At 32.1% G+C, this 17,694-nt stretch overlaps 1 long non-coding RNA gene across 3 annotated transcripts; it reads left to right on the forward strand.

Annotated features, from left to right (window-relative positions):
- Positions 1 to 4,178: 4,178 nt before the first annotated feature.
- Positions 4,179 to 9,166, forward strand: LOC107921123 (uncharacterized). 3 transcript variants are annotated; one of them, XR_005908936.1, is made up of 7 exons: positions 4,207 to 4,342; positions 4,453 to 4,519; positions 4,599 to 4,660; positions 5,012 to 5,282; positions 5,530 to 5,932; positions 6,333 to 7,814; positions 7,936 to 9,166. It is a non-coding gene; the product is annotated as an uncharacterized lncRNA (long non-coding RNA). The 3 variants fall into 3 exon arrangements; XR_001690949.2 differs by lacking the exon at positions 7,936 to 9,166 and having other exon boundaries at positions 4,179 to 4,342; positions 6,333 to 6,630; XR_005908937.1 differs by lacking the exon at positions 7,936 to 9,166 and having other exon boundaries at positions 4,191 to 4,280; positions 6,333 to 6,630.
- The last annotated feature ends 8,528 nt before the right edge of the window (positions 9,167 to 17,694 follow it).

Here is a 17,694-nt window from a genome sequence, read left to right on the forward strand (position 1 = left end):
AACGACTCAACTTGGATATTAAAAGTGCCAAAGAGAAACGGATGCTTCAACTGAACAAGTTAGAATAATTTCGAATGTCTTCATACGAGAATGTCAAATTACTTAAGGAGAGACTCAAGAAATGGCATGACAAGCACATTCGAGTTCGAGAATTTGAAACACGTCTGAAAGTCTTGTTATTCAATTCCAGATTAAGGTTCTTTCCAAATAAGTTAAAGTCACGTTGGTCAAGTCCATTTATGATTCATTGAGTCTATCCATACGGAGTTGTTCAACTTCAAGGTAAGGGAGGTAATTTTCGAGTTAATGCTCAACGCTTGAAACATTACTGGAGAGATAAAATTGAACAGAATCAAATCTCGTTCATTTTATCAGAAATTTAATTTTTCTTATTATTCTGTTTGAATAAATGATTTAGGGTATATTTTTTGGATTAGTATTTTTAAATAAATTCTTTCTAGGAGGTTGGAACTTAAGCGGGACCGCTTGTGACCTCTTCAATCTTTCCTGGGAATTGATTTTGACATAATTTCCCAAGAAATTATTCACTAAATGACAAAATAAATTTTTAGTTTTTCAAATAAAAGGGTCAATTTTGATCCAAGTTTTATGTTGCAACTCAATTTTGAATTTTCATTAAGTCTAGGAACTTAATTGAATTATTTTTAAAAATTTGGTTGCTCTTTTTTTAAATATTAAAAACTAGATGCCTCTTTTTGTAAATATTTTCAAAAAGCATCTAGAGTAAATATTTTTAGTTCAATAAAAAAATATGATAATTATTAATATATAATTATATCCATTACAATATATAATAATTATTATCAGCTTTATTTAGAGTTAGGATTAGTTTTAATTTAATCATATTTTATTCGATAAGTTTTTATCTTAATAAATTAATAGAAAATAATAATTTAATATGCATTATATTAATTATTAATTGTTATTTACTTTGAGTAGAATTAGAACTTAGAATTTTTAAGAATTCTACTCTAGCTCCTACTTCTTTCACTATAAATTCCACCCATCTATTCTTATTTTTCTTTTGTTCACACACCATTCCCTCCAAAAACACCAAAACCCTTAAGTGCCGAAACCTCCTAACAATTCCGTAGCCACAGCATCGCCCAGCTGATCGGTCAGCAGCACCCCGCGCATGCCCACACCAGGCCTACTCAACGATTCCACTACACCAAAACAGGCTTTTAGTAGCATTTTTAGCGGCGTTTGGATAAACAACGCCGCTAAAGATCGATCATTAGCGGCGCTTTATGGAAAACGCCGCTGAAAATAAGCATTAGCGATGATTTCCAGAAAGCGCCGCAAAAACCTAAGCCCAACGACGCCGTTTTATGAGCTTTTGGGGATTTAGCGGTGTTTTTGAGAAAGCGCCGCAAAAAAACATAAGCCTAACGACGCCGTTTTTTGAGCTTTCGGGGATTTAGCAGAATTTTTGAAAAAGCGCCGCTAATGCTGGGGGCTTTAGCGGCGTTTTTGGAAAACCACCGCAAAAAAATCATAAGCCCAACGACGTCGTTTTCTCAGCTTTCGGGGATTTAGCGGCATTTTTTAGAAAGCGCCGCTAATGCTCAAGGCTTTAGCGATGTTTTTGATAAAGTGCCGCAAAAAAACCTAAGCCCAACGACGCTGTTTACTGAGCTTTCGGGGATTTAGCGGCGTTTTTAAGAATGCGCCGCTAATGCTCAGGGCTTTAGCGGCTTTTTTGAGAAAGCGCTGCAAAGAAACCTAAGCCCAACGACGCCGTTTTTTGAGCTTTCGCAGATTTAGCGGCGTTTTTAGGAAAGCCCCGCAATGGTTAGGGCTTTAGTTGCGTTTTTTAGAAAGCGCCACAAAAAAACCTAATCCCGCTAAAAATATTTTATCTTAAGTGGTTTATTCATATTAAATAAAATTTAATTTATTTCTAATTGAATATTTAAAATCTTCAAAAAAAATAATGACATGTAGAAATTATTTTAAATAAAACACATGAAAAATTAAAATACTATTATTTAAAATAATTGTAAAAGAGATAATAATAAATTTGTTTAGGGTTTTTGGTTTAGTGTATATGATTTATTTAAGATTTAAGGCCGGTTTAGGAGTTCATATTTTAAGGTTTAGGGAGTATGGGTTTAGGGATTATGGATTAGGGATTATGATTTAAGTGTTGGGATTTAAGATTTAGGGGTTAGAAGGTTAGGGATTTAGGGGTTAGACGTGCTAAGGGTTAAAAGCTAGGGATTCAGGGGTCGAGTTAGGGTTTTAGGTTTAGATTAATAATTTTTTTAATTTATATTTTAAATATGTTCTTATATAATTGTAAAAGAGATAATAATAAATTTGTTTAGGGTTTTTAGTTTAAGGTATATGATTAATTTAAGATTTAAAGCCAGTTTAGGAGTTCAGATTTTAAGGTTTAGAGAGTATGGATTTAGGGATTATGAATTAGGGAGTATGGTTTAAGGGTTGAAATTAAGGTTTAGGGGTTAGGGGTTTAGGGGTTAGATGTTAGGGGTTAAGAGTTAGGGATTTAAGGTTTAGGGATTCAGGGGTCGAGTTAAGGTTTTGAGTTTAGATTAATTATTTTTTTAATTTATATTTTAAATATGTTCTTATATAATTGTAAAAGGGATAATAATAAATCAAATATATTGAAATTATGAGTATAGTTTAAATTATTTAAGAGATATATAATAGATAGACTTTATATGTATTGAATGGTTAATTTAGGGTTTAAAGTTAAGTTTTACTTGAGATTTGTTAAATGATAAAATTTTATACAATTAATTAATGCTTTTATATTTAAAAAAAATTAATCTAAACTATTTGATATATTTAAATATTAGTTTAAATAGAATTAATAAATAAGTTAAAAAAAGTAATAGATTGATATGGATATTTAGGTGTAATTATTTATTTTGGAGAGGACCAAATTATAAGAAAAAAATACAAAAATAAAAATGAAATAAAAATGATAAGGATATATAGGTAATTATTTAATTTAGATAATTCTAACTTAATAATTAATTACAGCCATTTTATCATTTGTTTTCCTATTAAAATATGCAATATTTATTTTGAGAGTACTTGTTTTTTTTATTTTATAAAAAATCAATCTATAAAAAACAAAATAAAAAATTTTTAGCATAGCAAAACGTCGTCATTTTGTTCAAAATGAAATAGCGGTGTTTTGTATATAAACGCTGCAAAAAATAAATCAATTTATAAAAAAATAAAATAAAAATTTTTAGCATAGCAAAACGGCGTCATTTTGTTCAAAATGAAATAGCGGCGTTTTGTATAAAAACTCTGCAAAAAATAAATCAATTTATAAAAAAATAAAATAAAAAATTTTTAGCATAGCAAAACGACGTCATTTTGTATAAAAATGCCGCAAAAAAATTAATCAATTTATAATAAAATAAAATAAAAAATTTTTAGCATAGCAAAACGGCGTCATTTTTGTTCAAAATGAAATAATATTTTGCGGCGTTTTTATGATAAACGCTGAAAAAGATAAGCAATAGCGACGTTTGTTATAAAAACGCCGCAAAAAATAAATCAATTTATAAAAAAATAAAAAAAATTTAACATAGTAAAACGGTGTCATTTTGTTCAAAATGAAATAATATTTTGCGGCGTTTTTATGAAAAATATAAAAACGCCACAAAAAATAAATCAATTTATAAAAAATAAAATAAAAAATTTTTAGAATAGCAAAACGGCGTCATTTTGTTCAAAATGAAATAGCGGCATTTTGTATATAAATGCCGCAAAAAATAAATCAATTTATAAAAAAATAAAATAAAAAATTTTTAGCATAGCAAAACGGCGTCATTTTGTTCAAAATGAAATAACGGTGTTTTTTTATAAAAAGCCGCAAAAATTAAATCAATTTATAAAAAACAAAATAAAAAATTTTTAGCATAACAAAACGGCGTCATTTTGTTCAAAATGAAATAATATTTTGAGGCATTTTTAAACGCCGCAAAGGATAAGCAATAACGGCGTTTTCTGTAAAAACGCCGCAAAAAATAAATCAATTTATAAAAAAATAAAATAAAAAAATTTTAGAATAGCAAAACGGCGTCATTTTGTTCAAAATAAAGTATAAAAACGCCGGAAAAAATAAATCAATTTACAAAAAAACAAAATAAATTTTTTTATGAAAAGATATTCAAAATCCCGCTCACTCCCAAAAAAAATTATTTTGGTTAGCCGCTCGTTACTCCCTCTTCTCGTCATCTCCATCGCGCGCCCTAAATACCCCAAATTTTGTAATTAATTCTTTTTCCCTTTTAATCTCAAAATTCCATGAGTTCCTTTGCCCCAACATCTCGTAATACCGTTCAAATCCCTAAACCTTTTCTTTTTCTCTCCATGAATTTATATATATATGCATATAACAAATGATTCATTGATTTGGGGTTTTGTTTCTTTCTGAATCAGGACAAATGGGTTTTCCGATCTATACCAAAAGACCACAGGGATTGATCTATGAAATTCCCATTATGAGGTTTACAATTTAGTTTTTAAGCTTTGTGGGGTTCTGTTTGTTGTTGTTCTTTATTCCATTTTTGTGTGTGTTTTTGCAGAGAATGGAAGAAAATTACAGGAGGTTGAAGGAGATAAACAAGAAGCTGAGAAGGGAGATTAGGTATAATGAAAATTATATAATCTAATATGGGATTTCTTGAAGAAATTCCGTGCTTGTAGCTCTGCCTCTCCAATTGACGATTTCTGATAAGTGTCATCTCCCATTGTAGACTAGTCTTCACTGCTTCTATGTAGCTCTACACATAAATTGAACCTGTGGCAAACTAGGATTATAATTCTTTCTGTCAGACACCCACACACGCAGAAGCTTTCGCATATCTAACAATTTTTAAACAGTCAAAAAATATTTATTTAATATATTAAAGTTAAAAATCATTCTCTGTTTTGATAGTCTTGGTGGGTGTCTGTATATTGAACTTCATCCTCACACTTGTTATATTTCAATTTGTAGGTTGAGGTAGAAAAACATTCAAGGGGACTTTTAATGCCTGTTTGAAGAGCTGTTACCTTTCCGGTGCCTTTTTGGTCTGACTTTAAAAAGAAAAGAATCGATATCTTTGAGACATTTTTCTTGTTTTTACTGATGTGATGCGGTAAAAGCTGCAATGCGTGTTAGTGAGGCTTCTGTAAGGATATACTGTTCTGAAGTCTGTCTCAAAGCTGTTCAAGAAACAAACCTTCTGCGTTTCTGTATTATGTTTTTCTTCCAAGCTGACAACCTGGTAAATGTTACTTATCTGCTATATAATTGTGCATTTGCCTGTGGTATTTGATAGTTAAATGGTGCAGTATTTCATACTATCTGCGTAGTTGTTTTGTTTTGTTTTTACATATATCATGGTTCTGTTATGGAATGTATGTCTTTTGTAGTGGGTAGCGTTTCCATAAAAAATCATGTTTACGCTGTTAAAGGAGTTGTGAAATGGTCTGAATGTAGTTTAGTTGCTAATCTAATATATTTCTTCATAGGAACATCCAAGATGCTTATGGTGAGGCAGCTAGCATTGCTGAATAGGTTTTTCTCTTCTCTCCTGGCTCCATTTCTTTCAACCAGACTTATTTTTCTTAATGTTGTTAAGTGAATTTAAATTGGCTATTTTGCTTAATGTTCATACAGTTCTAACCCTATACTTACATCAATGGTGTATGTTTCAAACCACGCATTATTTTATTTTCTAACCCTCATTTTTTAGCATACTTTTCTTAACATGGAAGAATAAGCTATGGTTTCGACCTTGATGTTGATGGCAATTGCATTGTTTAACACCAAAACCCATATTTTACGGGTTTTTCAAAGATGAAAAATGCTGAGAATAGATGGTCTCTGCAAAAAGATGGGCTACAAGGATGCCAAGTTACTGATGCTTTACGGGTATTAAATTTATCCTTTTTCATCTGTTTCTTGTGTGTTCCTAGCTTTCACTGTAAAATGGGATAGCTAAATTATATGGTTCCTGAAAAAAGGTTGAGAAAATTGGCAAGTAAATTTTTAGAGAAAGTTCTATGAAGTTTTTTATGGATTCTGTGGCGCAAACCCATATTTTTTATTTTGGCATATCATGTAATTGTTGTACAAGTAAAGTAAAAAGTAGACTGAAGCAGTTTACTATGAAGTTTTAATCTATGCTTGATTTCCCATGGATTTCCATACCAACTAGCTTCGATACGGATCTGCTGCTTTTAGTTTCACGCGATGTCCTCACTGTTAACATGTAATTATCCTTTTTCCACCTTTTGATGAGTGATTTTGCTGCTGTTATTGTTGTTATTAGGCTCTGATAGCCAATGGCGTTGAAGCGGGAACTATCCAGTGTGGGCGTCCAAAGGAACAGAAGTTCTGGATCTCATTTACGTATCGTGATTCTTTTTTTCTTCTCAATTTTGACGCTCATTGCTTTGAGTTCATTACAATTCTGCTGCTTTCAGTTTCACGCTCATTGCTTTGAGTTCATTACAAGATTTCCTTGATTAAATAACCAAGATTTACTTGATTAAGAAAATGCATTGTATGTTTTATTACCTTGCATATTTATTATTTATTTTAGTTTTGATTCTAAATTTTTATTTTTACTTAAGAGTTCTAATTTTTGGATTTTAATTGTGTTATTAATTTATTATTTTAAATTCATTAATTTTTTATATTTAGTTTTAAAGTTAAAATTTTTGTAAAAAATTTAATTTAAATAATATTTTTATTTATCCTTAAAACATAATATAATATTTATCATAGAAATAAATATTATTTAATTTTTAAAGATATGTTTTAGCGGCGTTTGCGTGAAAAGCGCCGCTAAAGGTCTGTTCTATAGTGGCATCTGTGGGAAAAGCGCCACTAAAGGTCTTGATCTATAGCGACGTTTGTGGAAAAAGCGCCGCTAAAGGTCTTGATCTATAGCGGCGTTTGCAAAAAAAATGTCGCTAAAGGTCTTGATCTATAGCAGCGTTTATTAAAAAATCACTGTTAAAGGTCCTGATCTATAGCGGCGTTTGTGGGAAAGCGCCGCTAAAGGTCCTGATCTATAGCGGCGTATATTTCTATAAACGCCGCAAATGTTTGCGGCATTGAAAACAGTGGCATTTTTTGCGGTGCTTTCAAAAACGCCGCAAATTCTTTTAGCGAACGCCGCTAAAAACCTGTTTTGGTGTAGTGTTCGCACGCTGCTCAGATCCATCCCCTGCTGCGTGTTACTGCCTTGCATACCCGAGCGACACATCACCTTTTCACCCATCCTTAGCCAAAAACCCCTCAAGCTATTTTAATTTGCCATATTTTGATTCAAAATTATCTTTCTTAAGAGCTCTTAATTGTTACAAAAAAGGTGGCAAGACCAATTTTTCTCCTAAATTTTAATTTAATTCTCTAATTTTTCAATTTATTGATTTATCAATATTTTATATTAACTAAATTTTTGAGAAAATAATTATTACCATCTTATGATCAGGCTAATCATGCCTTGTAAGAGAACTTGTGATCTGCCCAAATTGACGAATCATAAAACAAGTTCCACTGTGAAGAAGCCAAAGCAAGATACGAGAGTATCTTCAAGAATCAACAGATGCATCTAGAGAAAGGTTTCACATTGAAAGAAAGAAACTATATTGGTTTTATGGCGCGTATTCGTCAGGTTGCTGAAACTCTCCATTTGGAGTTGTTTTGTGAGAAGAGACCTAGTGTGAATGAAGAGTTAGTACGCGAATTCTATGCGAATTGAACCTCAAGCGAGTTGACAGAAGTTCCAGTTTGCGGAATTAAGGTACCAATAACCAATGTGTTCTTTGAATTGCCTAATTTAAAAAACGACGAATATTCCACCTTGATGAGCAATATAGAGTCTGGAAATTTGTAAGAAATTCTCGAGGAACTTACAATTTCAGGTTCTAAGTGGACTGTGTCAAAGTAAGGAATCCACACTTTTCGAAGAGAATATTTGACACCACTCGCAAAGGTATGGTTCTACTTCATCCGATTCAGCCTTATGCCTAGCTCACATGAGACTACAATCTCATTAGTATTATACTCAATTTTAATTGGGAAGACCATTGATGTGGGAAAAATCATCTTGAGGGAAATGCGGAATTGTGTCGTTAGACGTTCACGTTTTGGCCCAACTTACTTTCCCTTTACGATAACAATTTTGTGCTTGAAAGCTAAAATTATTGCAAATGTAAAGAAGATAGGCTATAGCCAGGGCACAATCATAGATTGGGACCTCTGTCGAATAGCTGGAGACTCTGTTCTACAGCAACGGGTTGAAGAAAGTGAGGATCCCAAAAAAGAAGAAAAAGAAGATCCCGCAGAGATCGAGCCAGTGCAATCGACTGAAGTCCCTGATAAGGTGGAACCAATGGAACCAAAAGCTGAACCTGATATCGAGACTTTAATGTTCATAGCTCAACCGCCCCACCCAGATATTTGAGATGAGCTGTCAAAGTTGATGGAAATAATGCAACATATGCAGTGGCAGCAACAAGCTTACTGGAAATACTCAAAAATAAGGGATGACTCGATGAGAAGTGCTCTTACAAAAATTTACAATGACCCATTTATTTTTGTGCCTGAGGTTCCAGATTACAAACTTGAACCATGAAGCCCATTATCGAAAAAGTAGCAAAGCGGTTCATGCAAAGACAATAATGATGGAGCAAAAGATGAGTCAATTTCGGAAGGATCTGCAAATAAAGAAAGGGAGGATCTTGACTTTATTTTATTTATGTTCTTATGTTATTTTAGGATAAAGTTAATTAGGAATTTTTGCATAATAAAACAAGAGATGGAAATCATTAATAAAATTGAACAAGTTGCAAAGTATAAAGTGTGGCAATAGATATATACATGTCTAGGATTGGATTTAGAAAGAGCTTGGTACTTAAGCAGTCAAATTGACTCACCTCCTCTTTTTTAGAATCTTACCTGGTGTATAGTATCTATTCACTTTAAACAATGAGGACATTGTTCATTTTCAGTAGGGGGACCGAAAAATTGAAATTATTTCCACTCAGAATTAATAGTTATTTTAATTATGATTAGGATATATTTTGTTCAATAATTTGAAATTTTGTTAAGTATGCTAAACTTCAATATAAATAAAGTTCTATTATTTTAATAAATTGTTATGTTAGCTGAATAATGATATAAATGTATTTTTAATAAAGCCTGCAAATGGTACCATAAAATTTTTTTAGTTCCTTAAGAAAGGTAGGCATGCATGAAAGTTAAAGTCTCTAGAATTGAATTAGTAGTTTGTTAAGGCGAAATCCTAGGAAGCATGGAATGTTGAAAATGATTTAGGCAACTCTTTTTTGGACCGTTTGAGCCTTTCAAGCCAACATTGATGAAATTTTATCTTTTGAAACCCAACTTTGAGACTGTATGGCCTAATTTTATTTGAACCCTTGCAATATTTAGCCATCACTTCTCTCTTAATTATCTTTAAATTGTCTCAAACACTAGACTCAGTTCTATTCAGAATATTCTTTGAAAATAAGTTTGGGGGAGTTGAAAAAAGTATCAAATGCTCTAAAAATTGTAGTACATACAATAAAATGCTAAAAAAAAGCACATGTACTTGAAAGAAAATAGATGTACAAAGGAGCATGTGAAAGTAAAGTAAGTCGGTGTATTGAGGGAAATTATTCCAAAAGTCTGATTGAAGCTGAGTCTAGGGTTTAAAAGCCTAAATTTATCTATCTTTTACCTACCTCTAGCCTAGCTACGTTACAACCTTTTTAAAGACCTATTGATTCAAGTTTTTTATGCTACCTACATTAGTAGAAAGAAATTGCTATGTTCAACATGTGAAGGCATAAGTTAAACTTAATGGTTGCAGCTTAATCATGAATAAGAAAATAAAATCAAATTGGTAAGGGTTCATATGTCTTGTTAAGGAAGCATTTAGTCTAATTGTGCTATCATAATAGTTGTTGAGATTAATTTGAACGATATGTATACTTAAGTAGTATAACTATAAAATTTCTTGTTTTGAGCATAAGTATATTAAATTCATAATTCTGGGAAGAATGTTATTCTGAAGGAATTTTTCAAAGGTTTTTTTGAGTAATTATTTTTAATTTGTGCATTACTCGGGACGAGCAATGAATTAAGTTTGGGGTGTGGAAACACGGACATTTACACATTCTTACATACCTTTTTAACTTAAAATCATGCAGTTTTGATAAAATTCTTGTTGAAAAAATAATTAATTTTTACAAAATAATTAAAATGCACTTAAAATATGAATATGTTGAATTTTAGTTAATTTTATAATTAATTTTGATGAATTGTGATTATTTTCGACAGATTTACACAAAGGGCAAAAAATGGCTCGGCAGACACTACTAGAAGCGCAAAATCGAGAAGCAATTTGAAGTATCGAGGCGAACTAAATTTCAGCCTAAGATGATCCAAAATTATATGTATTAATTCATAATATAATTAATTTGAATTTATACTCAATTTAATTTAGGTTAACAAATTATTATTAATTAATTATGAAAAAGTGGTCTAATTGAATTGAATCGAGTGAACCAAACCGACCAAGAAATGGACAGCCCAAAAACCGTCCCAAGAGCTGACTCAAATTAGCTTATTAGTTGATTATTTAAGCTTGAAAAGAGGCCCTTGAAGACTTGTTCAAGTTGCATTAAAACCCTCCACAATTGGTGGCTTTATAGATTTGCCCCAAGCCTAAATTAGCAAAGTTGAAACTATCAACCTTTCCACATCTGTGGCTGGCCAAGGGAGGGCTCTTTGGCTGATTGTTTTTAGCTATTTTTAGCAGCCCTCCTCAGCTATAAAAACCCCCTTATGCTAGTCATTTGAAAAACACACCTCAAGCACTTACATCTTTCCTCTCTTCTCTTCACTTTCTCTCTTCTTTTCCATTCCAAAATTCCCTTGCTCTCTTGCAAATTTCTCCTCTTGGGAAAATGGCATTCATCTGCTATTTAAAGAAGCAATTAAGTGTTCATAGCAGCCTTGGTCGACGAGGACAACGGAGAAGGAAGAACGGAGTAACTAGTCAAGCCATAGAAAAACACCGGATTTGATTCTTGTTCCCTATCTATTTAATTTTTGTTGTTGTTATGCTGAACATATCTATGAATATTTCTGTTTTTGGAATGGTTAATTTAATCAATTTAGCTTGAATTTAATTCGTGTTAGTTTGATTGCATTTCGTTTGTTAAAATTATTGAAATTGTGTTTATGTTGTTATAGGCCTCGGTAAGATGCTTGATTAAGTAAAATCATGACTAAGTTATTCTTGCATTACAATTGTTAGGTAACTAATGAATTAATTATTTAAACGGATTGAAATTGTAATTAATGGACACAGTAATTAATCAATGCATGTTTAATCATCTAAGGTAGCTGAGAGTTAGATTAGCAACGGTATCTGGCGGTACATTTGCCTTGCATAAGTTGTATGATTATTGTGATTGAACTGTTTCAAGGTAAGGATACTTTGTTACCTCACATAGTCTTTTATGTGCTTATTAAATCGAGTTAATTTCTTGAATTGACATAGGGATATGTACAAGAGATTATTTCAATTTAATAAGTATGTATGTGCAATAACATATTTTCCTATTAAGATTTGTTTAATCGGTTGAATTGACATAGGGATATAATCAAGAGATAAATGGAATTTGGTAGGTGAATATGTTCATAAGTTAGCAAATTACCAAGTTGCCGTGAACTTATTCGTAACAATAAACATGAGTTTAATAATTCTAAGTTAAGAAATGTAATTAATCTAACACAATTATGTCATCTTGATTAAAATCATATTTTGAAATCATGCATTTGAGATTTATTTATTTAGTTCACTCAGTTTAAAATCTTAGTTTTTAATCACTCTCTTCAAACAAAGTACTTTTCTTGACCAAAGTGTTTTAAATAGCCTTCATAAATAATTCTTTTCACAGTCCCTTTGGGTACGATAGCTTGACATTTACTTGTCACTTTATTACTTGTTGTAATTGTGTACACTTGCACATTTCTGTCATTCCAATGCTCCACTGTGATTGTCTAGTTAAAGAATTTTGTGACATGCTAAATCCTATAATGATAATGCTATTAAAAAGGAGAGAGCCTAAATATGATTAATATATTCTTAGTAGGCTTAAAGCAAGTAACTTATGTTTAGGTAATAAATGAACTAAGTAAATTAGAAGATGGTTGATATAGGCCAAAAGAAAGAATACATGAGTATTTAGGACATTCTATGTTGAGGGAGAAATTTTTGCATTACCTTTGTTAAGCAACCCTCTGTCACTCAAACGAGTTTTAGGAAAAAGGAGATTGTCGAGAACTGATGTACTTGTTGTTCTTTGAATAGCCTAGCATATGGGTTGGTTTGGTGTGTTGGCAAAATGTTGGCATTTATGCATGCATGCATATTTTGCTTGACGACAAGCAAAAACTCAAGTTTGGGGGTGTGATAACTCGTAAAAAGAGTTTTATATTATACCTTCGGACCTAGTTAATTGCATGTACTTAAGTACATCTAGTTGCATTTTAGGACATTTCATTAGTATTTTTAGCATTGCATTAGAACTTGACCTTCATTTAAAAATTAGGTAATTGTAATTACTTGTGGAAGGGCTATGTTTTGTGGTATTGACAGGTGCAGGGTGAGGAACAATAAATAAAAGAGTGAAGTTTTGTAAGGGTAAAAGGGTGGTCAGATTGCCAACTCGATGCCATGGCAATGCCGAGAAGGTGTCCAGTTAGCATTCAGTGCATATCAATTTCAGCCCAACTCTACTTATACTAGATAAATCTACCTAGAAAAAAGGAGAAGATAAATCTTGAGCTGTTGGGATTATCCTAAAAAAAAGAAAAAAAAAAGGAGGAAACCCTAGAGAGTGAACAAGGGTGAAAATCCTTAGGCGAAATAAAAAGTTAGCAACTAAATAGAGGGAGGAAGGGGAAAAACGAATGCAGTCTCTCTCAACCACTTAAGGACACTACGTAGCTGGAGTGTGGATTAGGCAAGGGAATTCTGTCTTCCCGTCATTCTTCCATTATTTTGAATATGTTCCATCATGAATTACAGTGATGAAAATGATGTTCAATGTAACAACCCATTTTTAGTGAAATTAAAACAGTGGTTTTCAGACCATAAATCTGATGTCGAAAAATTTATTTTAATATTATTTTAATGTTTATATCATGTTAGTAGTGTCGTATAAAAATTCCGTGAAGTGTAAAACTGTTGTGCTATTAGTAAAAGGTGTTAAATTGCTATGGAGTTTAAATATGAGTGGCGTTAAATGGTAATTAGACCATTGATTGTTTAAATGGACAAATATGGGCATTAAATTAATTGATTTGGACATTAATTAAAAAGGTTAAAAGTGTAAATTAATAAAACAATTTATAATAAAATAAAGTAAAGAAAGATATCATCTTTCTTCATCTTCTTTACCAACTGAAACTAGGGATTAAGAAAGCCATAACAAGGCTTTAACATTCGGCTAGTAATAAATCCCTTGCATGTGAGTATTTTTCATCCCGTTTTTAATGATTACTATGTTTTTGAAGTTGTTGTAGCTTAATCTAGCCAGCTAGGGGACTAATTTGCAAAATTTTTAAAAGTTTAGGGTTTTACCATGAATGTATATTGGTTGTTTCTAATGTTTGATGGATGAAAATGGATATTTGATGATAGTTGAGCAACTTTTGTAAAAGAATTTTTAATGAATTTGTCATTTAAGTATTTAATTGAAAAATAGAAAAATGTTCATTGTAAAAATGTGAAATAAATGAAATATGGGGATTGATAGGGACTAAATTAATATTCAGCTAGCATGGGTGTGGACTAAATTGCATGAATTTTCATTTTTATGAGGTAAAGACTAAATTGAAATGAATTTAAAATTATAAGGGCAAAAGTGTAATTTTTACAAAATATGATTTTTGGATTAAATTAAATAGAATGAAGTTGAAATGAGTTAAATTTAATTAGATAGATCAAGAAAAGCAACGTATGGAATTAGATCGGGGAAAATAAAAGTATTGGATTAATCGGTCATAATTCTTCGTTCGTGTTTAAGGTAAGTTTGTTAATTTAAATATGTTTGAATTAAAATACTTATGTGTTATATATTTTGATATTATGACTCTATGTGTTATATACTTATGCGTTTCTTGACCGTGTGACCCCTGCAGTTTGAAAAATTTTAACTTTTTTTTGAAAAATTTCATATGTATTTGATTTAGTCCTGATTCGTTTCTAATGTCTTTTTATGGCCTCGAGGACTTGTAAAAGGGATCGTATGCATGATTATAGATGATGTTGTTATGATATATGTGAGAAATTTTTAATGTTAACTAAATGTTCATTGTATGATGTTATGCTTTGGTAACACTTTGTAGCCGTAATCCGGTGACGGGTACGGGCTATGGGTGTTACATTTGAGTTGAATTTTATTTGCCTACCTATGGGCTAAATCTCATAGGGTTAGGATTACTCTTATGAAACTTTGACTTTCTGTAATGGCTATAGTATAAATTTGAACTATTTTATTATTTAATCCAATTATGTTATTCTTCAAAATGTATGTGAGTAAATCCCTAGACATAGTCAACTGTGTAACATACCCTTAAATTAATCTAAATTATGAAAAGGCTAGATTAGTTAGACCGTGGTTGACTGATATGAGCAAGTATTCAACAGATACTTGTAGTTGACTCTAGACATAGAGCATCATTCATACAGAAGGAAACAGTGCAGGGTATCATATTAAAGGCCTATAGACACAGGCAAGGTAACTTAAGGGTTCTGCTCTCGAACGAAGCAAACCACTTTAGAACTCTTTTGAGCAGTAGGATAAGTATGATTTTGCTGAGGCATTGCTGACAGGAAAAGAGATTCTTAGTAATCCCGACCTTCCCATTCAACATCGTGTAAACCTTATCTTTAGCCATAGAATCTTTGCCATAGCATACTTAGTTGTTTATCTATTCATTTACATATTAATAGTCACGTCATCATTCTTGTAATTGCCATTGCATTTTTTTACTCTTGCTTTGACTTAGCATTTTCCAAAATTAGTCAATATACATTTCGCACTCATCCTTATCATTTTAATTTATCGCTGCATACTTAACTCAGCTTTTCCATAACATTAATCATTATCATAACTTGACAATTTCTATACCTAATTTGATCCCCGTGGAGATGATCTCACCCATCACTTTATTACTTGATCCGATATGTATTCTTGCAGAATTCACATATCATTTCACATGCGACACTATCCACGTGCGAATACTTACCATTTGGATTCACGTTTGGTGGATTTCCATGCTGAGTTTGATACTATCAATATATTAATCAAATCATATCCCAATTCAAAACCCAATACATGCTCATACTAATAATGAACTATCCAAACCATTTAGAAGAATTCCACACATCTTTGTCAAAAGACATAAGAATTCCCAATATCAAAAACAACTCAGATTCCAGAAAATCCCAGAATGAGACATGATACTATTTAGATATGGCGGATACCAAATCCAGAACTTACCACACAAACATCACCAGACATGCCAATGAGATGATACATAACTTGCCATAATTACCATATAGAATACACCATAAAGGCTTAGCAGATTAGGCCACACATGCAACACACAAAATCATGTGTTTACTATCTTGTTAGACTTTCACAAAGGGTACCATGGTTTTCTCCCTCATGGACTTATGCATATCTTCTTGTCGTGATCTATCAGTCCAGTTTACATATTAACGAAGGCATCACCATGAATATTCTTACAATCATATCTTGCCATGGGTGTTAGCCACATAGAGTTAGACGTCCCCATGTCATGATCTATCAATATAGTCTTAATCTTACTGGAAGCAACATCATGAGTGGTTTCATATCACACAATGCCATGGGTCTCAGCCACATGGTCTTTCACTTATTTTCGTATTGTGATTTGCCAATCTGGTTAACAATTGAACTGTCGTACCAGAGACATCACAAGAATGTTTTACTCAGAAGTTACTTACCAAAATTTATTCGCATACTGGACTAATTTTTACTCTCTCATATCAGACTTTACTTGCATATTTAACACTCAACTTCCTATTTAGACAATACTTTATACATATCATCATTTCATAAGTATCATTTTTACTATGCTTCACACACTTACCAGTTATCATCATGCATATATTTACTTAACAGTGCACATGCAGGAGCTAGAATGGAGACTCACCTATTACTCACTTAAACTATAACTCCAAACTCCAAACTTGAACATTCTACTCAATCCAGCAGCAACAACTACTTAAGGAACATAGAATCACCAGTAAAACACATTTACATATAGACCGCTAACATCTCAATCATAGACAACCCCCATGCAAGGCCTTGTATTCATAACCTACTACTCATAAGCTTCTTAATAGCTTTATTCCTTCAAAAACTTAAAATGCATAGCTATTTGACTTACTAAAAGGTGAAACATCCACTGGTTAACTCAAAAACCTTAGCTCCATCTTAATAAGGAAGAGGAGAACATATAAGTTGAGGAAGAAGAACTCGAGAATAGTATTTTCCAAAAAATAAAAACCTCCTGATGAACTCTTCTTACTACATATATGCCCTTAGTTTCCCTTAGTCGAACTTGATAAATGTCAATGGTAACCAAAACTTGTCTCAATAAATGGCTTATAAGATCCGAGAGAACCATAAATGAAAATCATGTACAAATGATGTTTGACTAATGAATTACACTACAAATCCAATTAGCATAGTGTTCAGGCAAAATGGGCGCACTATACATTTGGCAGTAACTCTTACTAGGTTTACTCTTTACTTGTCACATTCCCTTCATAAATAATAGAATAACATGAGATAGAATCTTTAATTACTTATACGATGATTACCATATGCCAAATTCTTATTTTTCAAAAACTGCAAATGGGCAGACTACACTACGGTAAACATGTATCTTCATATCTATACCCCTTCAAATAGGTTCCGTCAGATTTTTGGGGTGTAACATAAGTTGTAATGTCTTCTACTGCTTTTGTGAATCTGTTGTAATTAATAAACACTTCCTTCTAAAGCTTTTGACTTAGAAAATAATATAAATAAATAAGAGGCATGTTCAGTATGGTTTTAGCTTGTTGTAAAAATTTTGTTAAGTATTTAAGTATTGTGACATCCCATATCCATGTGCGGTAAACCAGGTCGGGTATAGGATTTTACAAAAACAATCAAAAAAATGTTGATAACAGGGGGTTACACGATTGTATGGCGAGGCGTGTGATAGGCTGAGGTTGTGTGGTGTTGAACCACATAGTAGTGTACTCCAATCGTGTGCAAGACTAATGACCTATAATGCAGGGTCACACAACCATGTAACTAACTATGACGGTGTGGACGTAATTGTAAAAATGTAAAAATATTCACATAGCCGCGTGGCTTGGCCGTGTGAGAGGCTGAGACAGTGTCAACATTATGCATCTAATTTACCAGTGGCACATTGTCGTGTCAACCAATCGTGTGAGACACACGGCCATTTGACAAGCTCTGTATGCCAAAAAAGGCACCTAATGTACAATTTGGCTCAACCTTACACAAAGACCTATAATGAATTCCTTTACTAAC

This window comes from Gossypium hirsutum, chromosome D01, assembly GCF_007990345.1.
Source record: "Gossypium hirsutum isolate 1008001.06 chromosome D01, Gossypium_hirsutum_v2.1, whole genome shotgun sequence".
Taxonomy (NCBI): Eukaryota; Viridiplantae; Streptophyta; class Magnoliopsida; order Malvales; family Malvaceae; genus Gossypium; species Gossypium hirsutum.